At 39.8% G+C, this 20,852-nt stretch overlaps 1 non-coding gene across 1 annotated transcript; it reads left to right on the top strand.

Annotated features, from left to right (window-relative positions):
- Nucleotides 1-15,874: 15,874 nt before the first annotated feature.
- On the top strand, nucleotides 15,875-15,983 carry LOC113461488. The gene has a single exon (XR_003383764.1). It is a non-coding gene; the product is annotated as a small nucleolar RNA R71 (small nucleolar RNA).
- The last annotated feature ends 4,869 nt before the right edge of the window (nucleotides 15,984-20,852 follow it).

Below are 20,852 nucleotides of genomic sequence, written 5' to 3'. Positions count from 1 at the left end.
GACCTTGAAACCGTCCAGCGACCCGATCTGGTTTACACCTTGATTCACGTCCGGTCCAGCCCCGATTCGAGGAGTCGTGACACCCTCCCCCATCTAAACCGATGTCGCCCCCGATGAAGCTAGGTGGTACTCATTGATGATGTTCTTGAACTGCTATAGTTCGTTACCATATTTCCAGCTTGCTCCTTTCCATCGGATTAAGATTGCACATGGTTACCCTTTCCCTGTCTGCCTTGATTTCAGAAACCTTCTTGGTGTAATGAACTCGTACGGCCACTGGAGCTCGCCCGCTTTGAGCCCGAGAAGAGTCAATTGTGTCCTCTTTGAACGATTTCAACAGGAACACGTGGAACACCGGATGTACTTTCAGCTTGGAAGACAGCAATAATTGGTACGCTGTTTCTCCAATTCGATGTGTGATGATGAAGGGACCTTCATACCTCCTCACGAGTGCTTTGTGGTAGCCCGACTTCAATTTCATGTGATGGTAAAGCTGAAAGAGTAGATGCCCTACAAGCCAATCGCAATCGTGCGGTACTCCATATCTGCAGATTTTTTGTCTTTAATGAACTTGGCCACTTTTGATATGTATTGCGAAGGGTTTTCTTTTGATTTTCCAAATCATATACATGAAATTTAAATATAAATAAAGGCATTGTGTTTTATCATATGCTGTTGATTATATTTGTGATAAACCCCTTAGATTAGAGCAATGATTTTGAGGCTATGATGAGATCATACTAGTGAGACCTAAAATCCTAAAATCCTAATCTTAAATATTTCCAGTCATTGATACATTGAGTCGGAGATCAATGTTTACCGGAAAGACTGGCACATCTTATGTATGCTCGGTGCAGAGGGTGATTGATCTTACAATCACTTGTGTGGACACACTAATACAAAGATGTGGGTGCTCATTAGAGGAATGAATTCACTGAATTGACCTACAAAGAGAAATCTTAGGAAGTCTTACTTACATATCAAAAGATGATTCTCTTAGTAGAAGTTGTACAACTGATCCTTTGACCTGAGATCACCATAGTATCTTATGCACATAAATCCATATTTTGGTTTACACTCATTCATGACAATAAGTTGTGTACGAGATCTTCTGGATATGGTGGATTGTGTACGAAGGTTATGAGTAGGTCAATAAGGAATTAATCACTTTTAGTAAGAGAAGATTGCATCCTATTTATACTAATCATATGATAATTCAGAGAGCCTTTGATCAAAGCACAATGAAAATTAGAAAGAGTTTCTAATATTTCATTATTCGAATTATCATTAGAAGATTGAGAAATATATATGAATATGAAATTGAGTTTGACATATATTCATACTCATATATATATTCGGGATGCAGTTTGATTAAAGGATTGAATTGCATGGTAACTTGCCACTAAAGGGTATTTTTGGTATTTCCACCAAGTTTCATATTTTTTCGGTAGACATGACACGTTGCTAGACGTCAATCTTGTCTTATAAGTTTGATTGAATTAAAGAGATTAATTCGATCACCAATTAGAAAGAATTCTAATTGTTAAGTTCGGGATCGCGCAGTTTGGACCTAAATCGATTAGAAGAGTTCTAATCAAGTTGGGTCGACTCGCACTCACACCTATTGCTGGCTAAGTATGGAACCCAATGGGTCACACACAAGAAAACTTATCAAGGATCTAATTGGATTAGATCATGTTTGTAAGATAGACATCCTAGCAGGTGTTGCAAACCCTTAGCTCCTGATTCGAATTGGATTCGAATCTGATTCTTAATTGATCTAATTTGATTAGATCATGTTCTAATATAGGTTAGCCAAGAGTTGGGATCTAATTAGCTTGTTTTGAGTCTAATTGGATTAGATTTGATAAATCATTCAATTTAGACCATTAGATCTTGATCTACCGTTGGATGAAGACATATGGTGATTTGGTTTGAACCCAATTGGATTGGGTTAGATGTGGCTTTTAATCATGACCATTGGATCTTCATCAGCCATTGGATGAAGATATAATGGGATGATTGGATGGCGCCATGAAGGAGAACCATTGGATCATCCTAGAGCCATTGGATGATCACTTAATTCCCCTTCATGATGGCGCCTTGATCCTAAGCCCTTGGATCATATGGAGATGCATCAAAAGATGTGAGGCATGATGGACTTGTGATGTTGACTTGGTCAACATCTAATGGCGTAAAGAGAAGTGAGGCGTGAGCTTTAAATGGATAAGGATGAAAGACACCCTTTGATCTTATCCATTTAATTCCTCTCTCTTCATCACTTCTAAGGGATATATGGCGCCATCAATTAAGGCCTTTGGATCACCATCAAGGCTTTGATCAATGGACAAGGATTACCCCTATTTTTCATGCGTGAGAAGGGAGGGGACCACATGGCGTTGGATAAGAATGAAGCGCCTTATTTAGCGCTTCATCTTATCACGCCTCTTCATGAATACGCCTCTCCCTATTTTTGTGGCGCCTCCTCTCCTCTTATCACGCCCCATCTGAAGGATGTGTGGATGGGATGCATCCTTTGGTGATGCATCCCCACGCCATCTATAAAAGAAAATCGCTTCCGGTGATTTAATTCATCCTGATTCCAATCCAACTCTCTCTCTCTCTTTTCCTTCTTTCTTACAAGCCTTCTTTCTTTCTAACATCCCTCTTATGTTGTCCTAATCTAAGACAAGGAGGTCTTCTTTAGGACAAATAGCTTAGAAAGATATTTAGAAAAAGAAAAAAATTAGAAAGGAAGGAAAGCAAGCCATTAGAGTTCTTTAGAAAAATTCTGCATTAAGGATCAAAAGTTTTTGGAGCTAAAGTCTTGATCAAGTTTTTCGTGTGGATCACTGTTGGAGGGCGGATACTTGGACGCCTCGTGGAGATTTTACAAACTTGGATTTAGCGTTACAGGCATTTTTCTATTTCAGTATTTATATTTATATTGTTTGATTGTTACCATTAAGGTGATCTAGGCTTATAAGGGTTTCATGTTAAGGGACTTTATTAAGAAATTTTTAAAATTCCTAGCTTCCGCTGCGCATTATGAAATGTTAAAACCCTTCAAAAGCTTCACTAATACCCGATCACCAACCTGAAATTCAGCTGCCCGTCGCTTTATGTCAGCCCACTTCTTCATCTGTTTAGTCGCCTTCAATAAGGAGACCTGAACCAAATCTGTATCCTCCTTCAGATCCCTCATGAACCTATAGGCGGTCGGACTACGTCCCATGTAGTCCATGTTAGAAGTATGCCCTAGAAGCCAATGTGGCTGACGCATATTTGTAATCTGGGGTATAAATTTATAATTTGATACTTATTAATAAATAAGATTGGGCAATTTATTTTTCATTCATGTTTGTATGTGTCCATGAATCGTCCAAAAATTAATAGATGATGGCACATAATTTCAAGAAGTTAAGAATTTGAGGCATGTGTCATTAGGGATTAATTTCTAAATGCTCCTGATCGATGGATACATCACAAGGGACGGTGATCGATCCGCTGAGATTAGTGCACAGATCACTTAGTCAGATGGACGAGTCTCGAGTCCATGGTGTAGAGACACTGGAGTGATTATGCAAGTACTTATTAGAGAACAAGATACTGAGCATGACCAAAGATAGTAGTCACATGGATGTCTATCCACTCGTCAGTGACTACTTATGCTGCAGTTGTATGACTGATCCTTTGACCTGCGATGCCTCGGCTATTCACTGTGAGGTTGCTGTAGTTTGACGAGCATGTGAACTTGGACCCTAGTCATTCGGGTACTTGTAGTGCGAATTGGCTGCAGTAGGTTCATTTTGGAATAGGATTGCATTTAGATGGGATCTATCGACCTTGATAGATTAGGAGTGATCCTATGTGATTTATGAGACTGAGCTCGATAAATTTCTGGCCAGGTATTTTGGAAAAAGAGTTTTCCATATCTCGAACTGGAAGTCGTATAAATTTGACATATGACAGACGATGGAATTTGACGAGATATCCATAACCTCCATCACATCGGAATTCATGATAGAGGGACTGTATCATACGCTAACTGCACCAAGAGGTTCAGATATTTTATTCTGCTGGGTTGCCACACATACTGCTAGGTGTCACTAGTGGATTGTGAGAGTCGAAGGCATTCACTTGATGATCAGTGAACCCTAAGAGTAGAACTGAAATCGTTTCAGTCCACTGAAAGGAGTTTCAGTGATATTGAGATGAAGTTCTCAATATTTCTCACTACCAGTCAGAATAGAACCTACGGGGTCACACACATAGAGGATTTAATTAGTCAGACTATTATAATTGTGATTTGGAATCATAATAGAAATCAATCATCAATATGATTGGTGATTGAATTAACCCACTAAGTGTTAGTGAGTTAATGGAAGAAGAATTAAATGGAATTGATTACAATTGGATTGCAATTGGGCTGATTTAATGAGCCAAATCAAATTGGGTTCGACCCAAATTGATTTGGGTTCATGATTGGGTCAATTTGATTAAACCAAAATTTGTGCGGATTTTAAAGACCACATGTCGTTGTAGGATGAATATGACTTAAGTCATGTTCACACAATGCGAACTTTAAAGTCCACATGGCGTCGTAGGATGCATGCTCCCAAATCAATTAATTCTCCTAATAAGATTAGGAATCCTAATATGATTAGAAAATTAATCAATTGATTAAATAGACACATGTCATGCATCTATGAGCACAAGGATTGGACACTTGCATTAATCCAAGGGTGGGTTATAGTCCCACACTCCTAATAAGATTAGGAGGAGCCCTAAACCCAATCTATAAAAGGGTAGCAAGGGAGAAGTTATGAATTAATTCTCTCCTCTTCCTCTCCACGCCTCCTCTTCTTTCTTCCTCCTCCACGGCAGCAAGGGGTCTTCATCCTCCTCTTCTTCCATGGTAGCAAAGCAATGAAGATCCACGTGCAAGGTTCCTCCTTCCTCTTCCTCCATCGCGAGCAAGGTTGAAGAAAAAGGGTTCTTCTTTAAGGAGGTATGTTACAGATTTTTATTTTCTAATCTATATGATAGTCATGAGAGATCTTTGCAAGGAGCTAGCACTCCGGTAAGACCCTATCTCAGATGATTAGATCTTCGTGTGGATACTGTAGAGGCCGGATAATTGTGTGGCTCAAACAGGAACCTAGATAGATCATCAGGTGGTGCGTTCGCAAAAATGCTCTCCCAAGTGCAGAGAATCGCACAAGTAGTATACTCGAAAGTCCGAGATCGAATCCTCAGGCAGCGGTCTATGAATTATTAGTGTAATTTCAGATGCAATTTTTCGTTGATTTTCAGAAATTAAAAGCAGAGAATAATAGGTAATTAAACAAAGTTCAAGAATATAGAGAAAGCTAGGGATCTGGATTCCCCCTGGACAATGTTGTTTCAACAATTAAATTCTGCGATTCTTGATTAAGGATAATTAGATAGAATAGTTCTAATCATGGAATATATAATTTGAAAACATGAATTAAACATCCAAGTATTATCGTGCCGGTTACGTCTACGACAAATCAAAAATCGAAACAATCCATGCATCAATATATATAAACCATACAAGATCTATCTAATAAATAAATATGCAAGAGTCCAAAATATACCAATGGATATAAATTAACTAGAATAAAAGTTTAGAGTGTACTTGAAGAAAGCAACATAACAAGGGTTCATCCATCACCCTTGCTAAGGGAGTTAGCAAGTCATTACAAACATCAAATCCTTTGACATCAACTCCCTTGTTTTTTTTCTTTTTTTTTTTTCTTTTCAGAAACAGGGCATACCCTGTTTCTTTCTTTCTTTCTTCCCTTCTCTGTTTTCTTTTTTTTTCTCAATCGCCCAGCGCCCCATTGAATCCTCCTAGCTCCCTTTTATAGCCTTCCCGACCCATCAAGTGGAGAATACGATCTTCCGCGTGAGAGGATTAGGGCAGAGGAATGGCCTCTGTGAACGGAAGGAAAGGATGGCACACGGGATGCCTTGATTCATGGAGAGGGTTGATCATGGAAGATGGGGCGCTAATCTGCTCTGTGAACGTGGACGGATGAACTGCTCGCTGAAGAAACTGATGCGGAGGGCATGGACGCTGATCTCGGCTGGGAGATTGCGGACGGATGAAGCCGCGACGCTGGAGGGGCTGATCGCTAGCTCACGGATGCACGCGGCTGAGTTGCTTGCTAATCTGGAAGAGGCGGATGAATGGGCGTTGGGCTCGGCTAAGAGGAAGGCTGAGACGCGGACACCGGAAGAAGGAATGGGATCGCGGACGCTATGGAGGAGCGCGATCTCTTCCGGACGGTCGCTGGGAAGATTCACGAGATGCTAGGATGCGTGAGCTGATCACGGCCGGATCCGACGCTGATGCTGGGACATGATCATGGGCTGAAGCATGGGAGCGTTGATCGGGTTGTGAGGCTGAGAAGGAGGAGAACGCGGACGAGACGAATGCCGGAGGTGATCGCAAACGCGGACGACATGCAGATGCTGGGAATCCAGAAGATCGTTGGGGATGAAGCTTGGACTCGTGGACGGTTTGGGACGCTTCACGATCGCAGGAGCTGGAGTTTGGGAGAGGCAGACATGGACGAGATGAGTTGGACACGAACATGATGCTGGGAGGCGCGGATGGATCGTGATGACGGATCCGCTGCTGTGAGCCCACGGGCTTTTGGATCCTCTCGGATAATGAAACAAGGCCCTTGGCAAATCCATTATGCGGTGCCTCCGAATGACTGCCAAGTGTTGCTCGAGTGCAAGTGTAATTGATCAAATTAATTATGCTCCAACATGATCAAGTTCGGGGTTATGCATCATCCAAATCTGTACCAAAATTCGTATCTTAACTCTGATTTACGATCAACTGCATCCACCAAAAATAATATTAATGTAGCACTTTTATTATTATTTATTAGCAATATACCAATTTAAGTGATGTGTAGATCGCACTTTTGTGCTCTCATCAACCTCCAACTGGCTTATTGCTAGTCTCTAGCAATTAATGAGCAAACGATAAAATGAGAGCAAAAAGCTGTGGTTTAACCTATGATTTTTATTGAAGCTAAAGATACAAAATAAAGATGCATGCCACTTTCGTAGGGAATTACGATTGCACTTAACACGTGCAACAAGCCGTTAAACCCCTAGGTTACCCTAGTGGACGAGTGTTGTTCGTGAGGGTTTGCAGTAATGTTACCCACAAACATCATTCATAAAATGATATACAATGAAATCTAAGTCAATACACATGTGATATATATTTTTCTCAAGCTTGGCAACTATCAAAGCAAGGGGAATACTAAAGTGTAGTATGCATAAACAGAATGACTTTCTTAGAGCACTAATACTCCACCACAACATGGTACCGCTTAAATTTTAGATGCACTACTCAAGTTCGCAAGTGTTTACTACAGTTTATTAGAATCCGATCTATCAAATTTTCAGAATATCACATGTTGTCGATGATAAGTGCTAAATAATGCATAAATTAATATCTTATTCATAGCACTTATCATTATTTTAATTCACATATTTTGTAAATTCAACTAAAAATTTGTGTTACCTTCATCATTGCATTTTAATTAGAAATATTCAAGTTTGATTATTTTTATTGATCGAATCTAATCTATGCAGGTCGAGTCTAACTTATTTGGGATGATCACTGAACCTGAATCGCATGCACCCGTGAATCGGACCCTCTCAGATTTCCGATTCAGTCTAACTCATCTGTTTCTTTCACACCAATCGAGTTTAACCTTTCGTTTATATTTCAACCTTCTTCCTAAACTCCCGTTGCACTATTTGAGCCCGTAGAATAGTCTTCATCTCGGTTGAAATCAGCCATGTCATTCCATCATCATATATCTTCATCATGAATTAATTCCTGCTTTATATCTCGTGCATGTTCTCTCCTCCCGCCTTATTTCCACGTGTCTTCAGCCATTCCAATATTCCTGTTCCACGTCCTCCGTCATGTCCGAAGAACGAAGCTTCCTCCGCAAGAACGAAGCCGTGTACCCTTTGGAACAAGGAACACAACCACAGATCAAATCTTCCTTCAACAAAGCCAGCGCTCATCTCGTCCGACATTCACCCAGTCAGAATCTCTTCCATCACCACGGATAAAGCCAAGCATCCATTCCAGCTACTCTCTGTTTCACGCGCAATCATCAGTTCAGCTTCATCCGTAAAACGAATCCATGAGTTATCTCTCTGTCCAGCGAGATTCTCAACGTTTCATCTCCTCGTTGAAGCATATCAGCTCTCTTCACAACGTCTGGAAGTTAGCAGCCATCCGAGATCCATGCTATTCCTCTACGAACTCAGGATCGATCTACCTCTATGGATTGCTCCTCTTCCGCTCGATTCCAGCAACTTCATATACCTTCCTCTCAACGCGCGTCCGAGTCTTCAACACCATCCATCTTAATCATGCATCCCGGAACCAAGTTTTCTTAGCATCAAGCCTTAGTCCAAGATCCCCAGCTCAGCTTCCTCTTCATTCTCCGTATCCAAACAAAATCCATGAACCAGCAACCGTATTCATCCTCATCTCCCTTTGCATATGCAGTTCTTCTCCCCTGTTCAACTTCCACGTTTGACCCCGAATCCCATTTCCCGTGATCCGAACCAAATCCAACTCCTGTTCCACGACATTCAACCGAACCGAGTCCATTCCGTGTTCATCTTCCACGACCACTCCAGATTTCATCTGCACCCCAAAGATCTTTCCATTCGTGAGCATCCAAGATTTGTTCTACCGAATCAAGTTCATCTCCCAGCTGCTCCAGAACAGAACCAAGCAATCTCGTCTGCATTCCAAAATTTCTCCCGCGTCCGAGATCTTCTCCAACGTCCTCCGATCATACATTTCCATTCCGAGAACATATCCCAACTTCCGGATTAGCTCATCTCCATCTTCTCTTCTTCCGAACCCAAACCCAAGCATCTTCTAACTCAACTCATGCTCCAGTCCATTCCTCTTCCGATTCCTCTCCCACCAGGGGAGGGGGTGATCCCATTCTTCTCCCCCACCGGGGGGGAGGTTCTCTCCTCAGAGGCCAAATTCACGACGGAAGAAGAAGAGCTCGGTTCACGCCATGTTCCACGGGAGAATTAAAAACATGAGAGAAAGAAAAGAGAGAGAAGATTTCTTGGTTATTTGGGAATAACTTTCCCTAAGAGCTAAGAAGGAGCCGTTCTCAGGAAATCGCAAGAGGGAAGATGGGAGCCCGCTGCTGTGCTGCTGCTGCGTCTCCAACTCCATGCAGGGATCTTCTCTTTAAGGCTGGATGCAGCCTAACAAAGGATAAGGATTTATATTTTTAATTTTATATTCTTGGGTTGTATGAACCTATTGTTTTTAATGAATATCTTCTTTGAATCATATTTAATTTCTGTGATTTTAAGTATGATGTCGTACAACTGTTTCATGATCACTAAGTAAAATAAGATAGTCCATGCTTAAGGAAGATGCAGTGTGCTACACCTTAGATTAGGGTAGACATTTCATGCCAAACTGAAGATGGATTATGCCCAATTACTTTTGTGAAATTTATTTAAATGTATAAACTGCTCTTCATGATCATTGAAGTAAAAATAAGATAGTTCATGCTTAAGGAAATGCGATGTGCTACCACCTAGATTAGGGTAGACATTCATGCTAAACTAAAGATGGATTATGCCTAAATTACTTCTGTAAAATTTTATTTAAATGCTTATTAGGCTTGTGCCAATTTGCATGTTTATCCCAAGAATAAATTAAAATATAAATAAACCCTTGTTCTGATGTTAGTGGTGAATTCCTTGCCTTAGGTTCTCCCAAATTGATATCATTTTAAATTGCACTTTTCTTTATTAAATTCCTTAGTTTAATTTTCTTCACAAACTCTTCCTTTTAAACATTTTTATTTTTAAGAAAATAACTATACCCCATCCCTGTGGATCGATACCCCGTAATCACTATCCTACCAGATACGTGCTATTGCGTGGTCTTTAAAGTTGACTATCAGTCTACATTCGTCAGAATGGCTCGTATGTAAAGAAAGAGCTATCAATCCCCAACTAAACAACCCGGGTACACAGAGGTCCAATACAATTGGAGTTCAAACCAGCCATTATCACATGTCACCTGGGTTCAGACCTCCAACTCATTCTTGCTTATTTTTATTTCATCATCATTTTTTTATATATATATTGACGACTACAGTTGTCCAACCCCATTAGGCTCTAGTTAAGGTCCATGTAGCGAGCTTTCGGTCAATGACCCCCGATCCCAGCTTGGCTCAAGACATTAGGTGAAACACCCCTCAGACTTAATTACCTCGAACCAGACTACGCCACAGGTCAGACTTGTCATCATAAGTTTTTTTTTTTTTAATCTATAAGAATTTTGCAAGAAAAGAGAGGGCAGACTGAACCATATAGATATTTTTATTATATACGTGACTGCATCGTGACTGTAGGTCAACCAAGGTCGAATCGTAAGGTATTTTAGGTGTTCTAGCCCAGGGTATCAATCCTCTATCTTTATGTGAAAATCAAATCATGAACCTTATAGTACAGACAAGGATTACTCGTACTTTTTTTACAGATACGGCTTAATAAAAATCGCATTGAACAAATGTGAACCTCCCTGAGGCCTTCCTATAATCATTAAGTACATGTGCGGGGATCTAATAATAGATCTCTGATCCAGTCATAGTATGCATGTGTTCGTTGCCCTTAATAGTTGCACAAAACTCAATATGAAAATACATGTGCATTTGTAATAATCAAATGCAAAAACAAGTTTTTTTTTTCTTTTTTTTAATATTTTCCCTCTCCAACTTAAACATTGCATTGGTCCTCAATGTAATATATACAAGAAAACTATATATGAGAGGACAGTAGAGAAATAATATTGGAGAGAAGAGGAATACCTTGAGTTGCTGATATATAGAAAATAAGACCTACAAATTAAGAAGAAAACTAGAAATAAAAGAAAAAAAATAATTCTAGCTAATATACACATACCTTTGCCTCCATGCTCAGTTATAAGAAGTCTCCTCCAAGGAAAGGGAGTCCTCCTCATCTGCAAAATTCTCAAGAAAAAGGTTTAAGTCTGTGTCCATTCACCTTAAATATCGTACCATCCTGTGGATTCTCAATCTCAACCACCCTATGTGAAAAAATAGTTTTTACAATGAAAGGACCTGTCCATTCTTGATCGTAACTTTTTCAGAAAATAGATGTAAGCGAGCATCATAACAAAGAATTTTTTGTGAAGGTTCAAAAGATTTTCTTAGAATTGATTTATCGTGCCTAATTTTTCATTCGTTCTTTATAATTCTAGCATTGTCATACGCATTCTCTGCGAATCTCGTTAAGCTCATTCAATTGCAATTTTCTAAGCTAGACCGGCATCTTGTAAATCAAAATTCCAATTTTCTAATTGCCCAATACGATTTATGCTCTATTTTCATAGGTATGATGACATGCTTTTTCCATATACTAGCTGATACGGGGAAATTACCAAAGAATAGTTTTATATGCAGTACGATAAGCCCACAATGCATCCTGATAGTTTTCAAGGACCAATCTTTTCGCGATGGGTTCACCGTTTTCTCTAAAATTCGTTTAATCTCCCGATTGGCTAACTCTACTTGGCCACTAGTCTGCGGATGATATGGGGTAGCAACTCTAATGGGTGACACCATATTTTTTCAATAAGGTCTCGAAAGGCTTTATTACAAAAGTGCTTTCCACCATCACTAATTATGATCTTAGGCTATTCCAAATCGTGAAAAAAATATTTTCTTTCAGAAATTTCAAAATAGGTTTGGTGATCATTGGTTCTACCAGGTGATAGCTTCTACCCATTTAGACACTACTCAACACCGACTAAAATGTACTCATATCCAAAAGACAGTAGGAATGGGCCCATGAAATCGATGCCCTACATGGTCAAAAATTTCAATAGCAGTAATGGGCTGAAGAGGCATCATATGCCTACGAGTTAGACTCCCAACACGTTGACATGGGTCACATGTCCTACAGAATCGTGGACATCTTTAAATAGTATTAGGCCAATAAAAACCATATTACAACACCCTTAGCTGCCGTTTTCTTAGATGCAAAGTGTCCTCCGCAAGTACCTGGCATGACAAAAAGAGAGTACACTTTGCATCTCATGATCCGGTATGCATCTTCTAAAGATTTGATCATTGCAATACTTAAACAAATAGGGGGCATCATAATAATAATTCCTTACTTCATAGCAAAAAAATTATTCTTATCATTCGACTCCCCCAATGCTCCGGCATCCGGTTCGTGACAAGAAAGTTTACAATGTCAGCATACCATGGCATAGTTGAAAGTGCAAACAATTGCTCTTCGGAGAATGAGTCCCTGATGGAAAACTGTGGCACTGAATCATTAAAAACTAGCTGTGATAAATGGTCAGCAACCACATTCTCTACTCCTTTTTATCTTTGATTGTGATGTTAAATTCTTGGAGGAGAAGTATCCATCGTATTAAGGCGTGGTTTTGGCCTCTTTCTTATCCAGCAAATATTTTAGCGATGCATGGTCCGTGAAGATAAGAATAGGAGCACCAAGGATATAAGAGGCGAAATTTATCTAATGCGAATACTACTTGCAAGCAATTCCTTCTCCGGTGGTGGTGTAATTCATTTGGGCATCGTTTAGATTTTGCTTGCATAGTAAATGACATATGGCTTATTATCCTTGCGTTGTCCTAGGACAACTCCTATTGCATAGTCACTAGCATCGCACATGATTTCAAAAGGTAATGACCAATCAGGTGGTCGCATGATGGGTGTAGTGCTAAGCATACGACTTCAACTTTTCGAATGCCTCCTTGACATGTTTCAGTCCAATTGAACGGTGTATCAAGGGATAGAAGGTTACATAATGATCGAGCTATAACACTAAAGTCCTTGATGAACCTGCTATAAAATCCGACATGACCCAAAAATGATCTAACATCTCTAACCGTCTTGGGTGCAGGTAGCTTAGCGATTAAATCAATCTTAGCTCTATCAACTTCCATGCCCTTCGATGAAACAATATGTCCTAGGACAATTCCCTGTGGCACCATGAAGTGGCATTTCTCCCAATTCAGTATCAAATTCTTTTCAATACATCGAGCTAAGACTGCTTGTAGATGTGACAGCAATCATCAAAAGAATCGCCAAAAATAGAGAATCATCCATAAACACTTCCAAAAACTTCTCGTTCCATGTCTTCAAAAATGCTGAGCATGTATCTTTGGAATGTTGCAGGTGCATTACAACAACCCGAATGACATTCGTCGGAAAGCGAATGTACCAAAAGAACAAGTGAAAGTAGTTTTTTTCTTGATTCTTAGGTGAAATTTCAATTTGGTAGTATCCGGAATAGCCATCGAGAAAACAATAAAATTGGTATCCTGCAACTCTTTCCAAAACTTGGTCTAGGAAGGGTAAGGAAAAGCGATCTTTCCTAGTAACCAAATTCAATTTTCGGTAGTCAACACACATACGCCAACTCGTCGGAACGTGAGTTGGGAACTAACTCATCTTGCTCATTTTCGACTACCGTTAGACCCGCTTTCTTGGGCACGACTTGATTAGGACTCACCCACTTGCTGTCGGAAATCGGGTAAATAATACCCACATCAAGCAACTAAGGACTTCTGTTTTAACCACGTCTCTCATTGTCGGATTCAGCCTACGCTGCATTTGCCTTGTGGTTTTCGCATTATCCTCCAAATATATCTGATGCATGCAAATCAAAGGGTTAATCCCCTTTAAGTCTGTAATTGACCATCCAAGCACTTCTTTATGACTCTTTAGGATCGTAAGTAATTTTTCTTCTTGATCATTATCGAGCTCAGTCGAGATAATTACGGAAAAAGTGTTATCGGGTCCAAGAAAGACATACTTGAGTTCCCTTGGTAAGGGTTTCAGCTCAAGTATGGATGCTTGTTTCCAAGATTGTACAATTTTTGTTCTTTGTGAGGGCAACTGCTCGAATTCCTCTATCCTCGGTCTCCACCCATTGACCATCATGGCATCCGAATTATCCAAAACAGGTGGGACCACATCATCAGCATCGGTTCCATTAGGACACCAATCAATTAAGCTATCATCGGATGGTTCGTTTAATTGCTTTAGTTAATAAATATTCTTCTGCGATGGTTTCAACCCAATCAACCTCCTTACTCTCTTCGGGATCATTAGATTGTTTGCACACATTAAAAATATTCAGTTCTAAGGTCATGTTACCAAAAGAAAGCTTCATGACACCATTCCTACAATTAATCAATGCATTAGAAGTTACAAGGAATGGACGTCCAAAAATGACCGGAATCTAAGACTGTGAGTTCGAAGCCGGATGTGTGTCCAATACGATAAAATCGACAGGAAAGTAAAACTTGTCTACTTGACTAATACATCCTCGATAATCTTCCTTGGAATTTTAACTGACCTGTCAGCTAATTGCAAAGTGACGAAGGTTGGCTTCAACTCACCTAAACCAAGTTGCTCATATACAGAATATGGCAACAAATTCACACTCGCCCATAAATCTAACAATGCTCGCTCTATCCTAAAGTCACCTATGATGCATGAGATGGTTGGGCAATCTGGATCTTTATATTTAGGAAGAATATTGTGCTGCAAAATAACACTCACATTTTCAGTTAAAAATGCCTTCTTCTTAACATTTAATCGGCGCTTGACAGTATACAAGTCCTTCAAAAATTTGGCATATGAGGGTATTTGTTTGATTGCATCAAGAAGAGGTATGTTGATCTTTACTTGCTTAAAAAGCTCAAGAATTTCAGAATTAGGTTCGAGCTTTTGCAACGGCTTTAACCGTTGTGGAAAAGGTGGAGGAAAAGGACATTCAACTTTCTCGGTAGAAGTTGGGACCTCAACTTCTTCTTTGTCCCTTTCATCGGCTTTGGGAGCATCAAAATTAGAAGTGACCTGTGGTCTCAATGGGGCGATCTGATTTAATGACTTTTCCATTACGCAAAGTCATGATGCTCTTTGCATGTTTCTGTATGCGAACTAGAAGGAGCCGTATTATTACTACCATGCACTTGTGGGTTAGGTTGGGGTTGAGCTGGAAGCTTACTCTTCTCTTGGGTACTTAGGACGGTAGTCAACATTGACAATTGGTTCCTTATAACTTCAAAATTTCGAGTATTTTTGAGTATTGATATTAGCTTGACCTTATAGAAAAATTTGTATAGATTGCAAGGTATCCTCGATATTCGGCTTTTGAGAGGGTGGTGATGCAAAAGTAGGATGTGCAGGTGGAGGAGCTGAATTGTGTGACTGTTGAGGATGATCGTTTCTCCACCTAAAATTTGGATGATTCTTCCAACCAGGGTTATAGGTATTCGAGTATGGATCGTTATAAGGCTTTTGGTAGGAGTTCATAGCATTTGCTTGATCGTGCAAGACTTCTTTGAATGCCGGTATGGTGGGACAATTTGTAGTGGTATGATCCGACATATCACAGATACCACAACACTCGTTTCTAAGCTCTATAGTCTTGACAGGCTCAACCTTCCTAAGCTCAATTTCTTCTACCTTTCTAGTGAGGGCTGCCATTTTAGCATGAAGATCATCCTCAGTTCTGAGGTTGTAAAGGCCTCCCTGTACAGAGCTAGTAGGCTTAGGCCAAAGACTTGTTGTTTCTATCTCCGTTATCCCAAAGTTGGGCAGTTTCAGCAAGGGAATCCAAAGACTCCCATACCTCATCAGGTTGTTTTTCTAAAAATCCACTATTGCACATGGTCTCTACAAACTGTTTTAACTGTGGAGATAAACCTTCATAAAAGAAGCTAATAGTTCTCCAAGTTTCGAACCCGTGATGAGGGCATGAGAGAAGAAGGTCTTTAAATCTTTCCCAACATTCGTAAAATGTTTCATTATCTTTTTGTTGGAAATTGCTGATATGTCTTTTCAAAAAGTTGGTCCTTTGTGCGAGAAAGAACTTCTTTAAAAAATTCTCTTTGCATATCTTGCCAAGTTCTTATTGATCTAGGTCGCAAGGAGTTTAGCCATATTTTGGCCTTATCCTTTAGAGAGAAAGGGAACAATGTCAGCTTGAGGACATCCTCGGTGACATTTGGCACTCTAAATATAATGCTCAATTCTTCAAAATCCTTTAGATGAAGATACAGACTCTTGGACTCTAACCTGTGAAACTTGGGGCAGCAATTGGATTACCCCTGGTTTGATGTCAAAATGTCCTACATTATCAGGAAAAATTATGCTTGAAGGCTGACTAGTCCTAGCCGGTTGTAGGTATTGTCTTAGGGTCATAACATGGGGTTCACGTTCTCGATCGTGGTGACTCCCCGCATCTTCATTTAAATCAGCCATCTCACAAGGTGTGAGATACTGCGAAGGAATTTCAGAGGTATGTCCTAAGGGATGATCTAAAGTTGTACGACTCAATCGACCGGTGTCGTCCCTATTCCACTTTAGCATGCAAAATTTTTTTCTATCTTTTTTTTAAAAAAAAATAAAAAATAAGTACCACCTAAAGATACCCTAAAACGACACCCTAATACAAAAATCTATTCACAATCAAGCATGCATCAAAACATTACACCTCAATTCCTAATGTTTTTCTTAAATTTCTAGACAGCTCCTAACTGGTTTGAAGAGGACACCTAAGCCTCCAATCCGGTCTAGTAACCTAGTCGACCATGTAAGCTCCGAGGTAAGTGGAGGGGTCACGATGTATTTAGCAAGGGTCCCACTTAAAACCCACTTTCCTCGAACAGAGACTGTCTCCCTTAAAGGGACAAAGCTTGCCTAGACATCGACTGGGCCATAGAGCGAAATTGGTGCAACTTTCGGTGGTCTTCGTCCTATTGAGCTCGAATATCCTTAGGGGCCAACGTCTAGTTGATTTTAGTTAAGCTTAGGATATTTATGCACTGGGGTAATTTTGGGCTAAGGACGAGTGATGAAATTCCGACCTTATCTTTTTTAATGGGTTCAGCCCTTAGAATATTTTATGCTGATGCCTTATACTATATGCAACAATCAAAATTTTTTTTTAATGTTTTATGACATGACATTAAATTATATTGAATAGTTGATCAAGCAAATTATTTATTTCTTTTTTTTCAGTTTAAATTTCAAATTTGAATTCTGAAATTTGAAAATTTAAAATTTGAAATTTTGAGTTCTTCCCTCTCTTTTTTTTTTTATTTTGAATGATCACCCTTCATCTTTTCTTAAAGTTTTTTTTTTATTTATCAATTTTCAATTAGCAACAAGGGCTAATGAGATATGATAACAATATAAATTCTGATTCTAAAAAAAAATTAAATGCAGAAAATTCAAAACAGAAAGTAGCAAGGTTTCGTATTAATCTAATGGTCTTAAAAGTAGCCGAATGTCAATCTGACCGTTCAGATTATCGAAAAATGTGTCTTGCACAAGTGGACCAAATTTGAGTCCAATCAGACGGTGAATTTCTCTAATATCAGAGTTTGATGCAGACTATGTAGGGAATAAAAACAGTAGTAAAGATTTAATTTTTTTTTCGAAAGAAAAAGACTAACTACTAAGGTACTAATTAAATCTAAAATTATACTAATAACTCAGCCGTTCTCCGGCAATGGCACCAAAAACTTGGTGCGTTCGCAAAAATACTCTCCCAAGTGCAGGAGAATGCACAAGTAGTATACTCGAAAGTCCAAGGTCGAATCCTCAGGGAGCGGTCTATGAATTATTAGTATAATTTTAGATGCAATTTTTCGTTGATTTTCAGAAATTAAAAGCAGAGAATAATAGGTAATTTAAACAAAGTTCAAGAATATAGAGAAAGCTAGGGATCTGGATTCCCCCTTGATAATGTTGTTTTCAACAATTAAATTCTGCGATTCTTGATTAAGGATAATTAGATAGAATAGTTCTAATCATGGAATATATAATTTGAAAATATGAATTAAACATCCAAGTATTTATCGTGCTGGGTACGTCTACGACAAATCAAAAATCGAAACAATCCATGCATCAATATATATAAACCATACAAGATCTATCTAATAAATAAATATGCAAGAGTCCAAAACATACCAATGGATATAAATTAACTAGAATAAAAGTTTAGAGTGTACTTGAAGAAAGCAACATGACAAGGGTTCATCCATCACCCATTGCTAAGGGAGTTAGCAAGTCATTACAAACATCAAATCCTTTGACATCAACTCCCTTGTTTTTTTTCTTTTTTTTTCTTTTCAGAAACGGGGCATACCCTGTTTCTTTCTTTCTTTCTTCCCTTCTCTGTTTTCCTTTTTTTTTTCCTCAATCGCCCGGTGCCCCGTTGAATCCCTCCTAGCCCCCTTTTATAGCCTTCCCGACCCATCAAGTGGAGAATACGATCTTCTGCCTGAGAGGATTAGAGCGGAGGAATGGCCACTGTGAACGGAAGGAAAGGATGTCACACGAGATGCTTGATTCATGGAGAGGGTTGATCGCAGAAGATGGGGTGCTAATCTGCTCTGTGAACGCGGACGGATGAACTGCTCGCTGAAGAAACTGATGCGGAGGGCATGGACGCCTCCGGGTACATAAATTTCAGCAAGCATAATCCCTTAAATTTCATATCTAAAATGCCTTGAAAAATTTAATTCTAATCTTAATCTACATAACCATGGCTCTGATACCACTGTTAGGATCCCACATATGCCTACAACGAATCGATATCTGATATCGCCTCGTTGTAGGTATTGGAATCCTGTACATGTTCCCTATCTCCCATGAGAAACATTTCCTCGGTGTCCTCTACTAGTATACCTAAGTATCTATCGGGAGGATGGGAGACCCTACTAGATCTACGAGGTGGAGGAGGTACTATGTGTACTGGCTCTATGTGAATAGGTTCTATATGCTACAACTTTAATCTTGCTCTTTTAAAAAGAAAAATTAAATGTAGAATACCCCAAGTATAGGGTGTAGCAAAGTAATATTCTCGGTGAGTCCGAGGTCGAATCCACAGGGATTTGACAGTGAACAAAAAACTAAAGGCTGAATAATATTCGGATTGACAAAAATATAACTAAGGCATCAGGATTCAGCCTAGCATTTCATCATGCTTTTCTTAAAATCACCTATTAATCATAATAAAATAGATTTAGTCTTATGGGCAGCATTACAGTAATTCTATTTTAAACTACAGGGATTTCTAAGCATCTGTTATACCCGGGGGAAATAACAAATCAAAGGAAATATATAAGTTTGAAATAATTTCTATCAATCTATTGCACCACAAATCTAAAACATTAAAATCCCATTGATGATTAAAGAAAATACATGAAGAAAATGTTAGGCTTTTCCCTAGCCTTAGCTAAAAAAGATTTAGCTATCCATATGAGATGCAAACATTTTTATAAAAGGATTAGTAAAGAATAACTTAAAATAAACATAAATCCCTTTTTTTTTTCTTTGGTTCAGAAAACAGGGTGCTCTGTTTTCTTCTCCCGGCTGCTTTCTCCCTTCCGTGGCCTTGGTTTCCTCTCTCGCCCGGCTGGGAAAATGCGGATGTTGGCTTCCCCCTCCTCTCTCGTTCCGTCCCCGGCTCCCCTTTGTCTCCACGGGCAGCAAAGACTTGGGATCCTTCGTTCCGAAGCGGGGAAGAATGGGAAGTCAAACGGCTATTGGGAACTTGGATGAATTCGGCCGGCTGTCTTCTCTCCTCCCTCGCTCGGTTGAGAAGACGGATCGGAAGAGAAGGTGTAGATGTTGTGCTTCGGTGATTCCCCCCTCACTCTCACCTCTTGTCGGCTGCTTTTATAGACACTTTCAGCGTGTTGAAGGTGTGGCTGGGAAGATGGAAGGACGCTGGAAGATCGCCGTTCTAAATGGATGGAGAACGTGGCTGAAACGTCTGGAAGGAGGCTAAAACGTGGGATGAATGAAGTCTGGAACGCGTGGAAGACGAATGGTTGCTGATGCTGAGAGATCACGGAACGGATGGGGAGCGTGGAGAGCAGAGGTGACTCGGCTGATGGCTTGAACGCGGACGGTTTGGCTTCGAAGTTCCCTTGCTGGAACAGGGGAGACGGAAGCCACGAATGAGACGCTGCTTGGAATGCATGGAATACGCGGGTGAGAAACGCTCGGAGATGACGAACGTTGGGAAGCTCCTCACGGACGCATGCTCTGTTCGTCGGGGAGTTTTTTTCACGGATGAAAGAGCCGGTTTGGGAGTTTGGGAGACATTGATGTTGGGAAGTTGAGAAGACTCCTCTGATGGCTGAAATTCATTTGCTGTAAAGGAAGTGGAGAACTCGGCTTGGAATGGGAAGAAAATGTGAACCGTTGGGATGACTCCTCTTGGCATCGGATTGGACGTGTTCTGATGCATGAAAGCTTTGTTCTGAAACAGAGGAGGTGAGATGGATGGCTTTTGGGAAGTTTTGCTTTGAGTCAAAGAGCTTGGGGAGTTGAGATGCCTGCTCGGAGATGCTTGAATTGACTCGGATGGCTGTGAATTTGTTGAGCTTGGGCTACTGGTCATTGGGCTCAAACCCAATGTTATTGGGTTTCTTGGAATACTTGCATTCAAACATTAAAAAAATATTAATTAATCAATTTTATCAATAATGATTAGCTATAATGCTAATTAAAATGGTATGAAAATTGTACTTTTTGTGCTCTCATCACACCCCCCAACTAGCTTATTGCTAGTTTCTAGCAATTTAGTGTGAAAATGATAAAATGAGAGTGCAAAAGTATTGTTCATTTTTATATATCAATATGCATGAATTAAAATAAATACTCACTTTCGTAGAGCATTACGATTGCACTTAGCACGTG

The sequence above is a fragment of the Phoenix dactylifera genome, unplaced genomic scaffold, assembly GCF_009389715.1.
Source record: "Phoenix dactylifera cultivar Barhee BC4 unplaced genomic scaffold, palm_55x_up_171113_PBpolish2nd_filt_p 000444F, whole genome shotgun sequence".
Lineage (NCBI taxonomy): Eukaryota > Viridiplantae > Streptophyta > Magnoliopsida > Arecales > Arecaceae > Phoenix > Phoenix dactylifera.
Note: the sequence above shows the minus strand (reverse complement) of the source record. Positions and strands in the feature narration are given on the sequence as shown.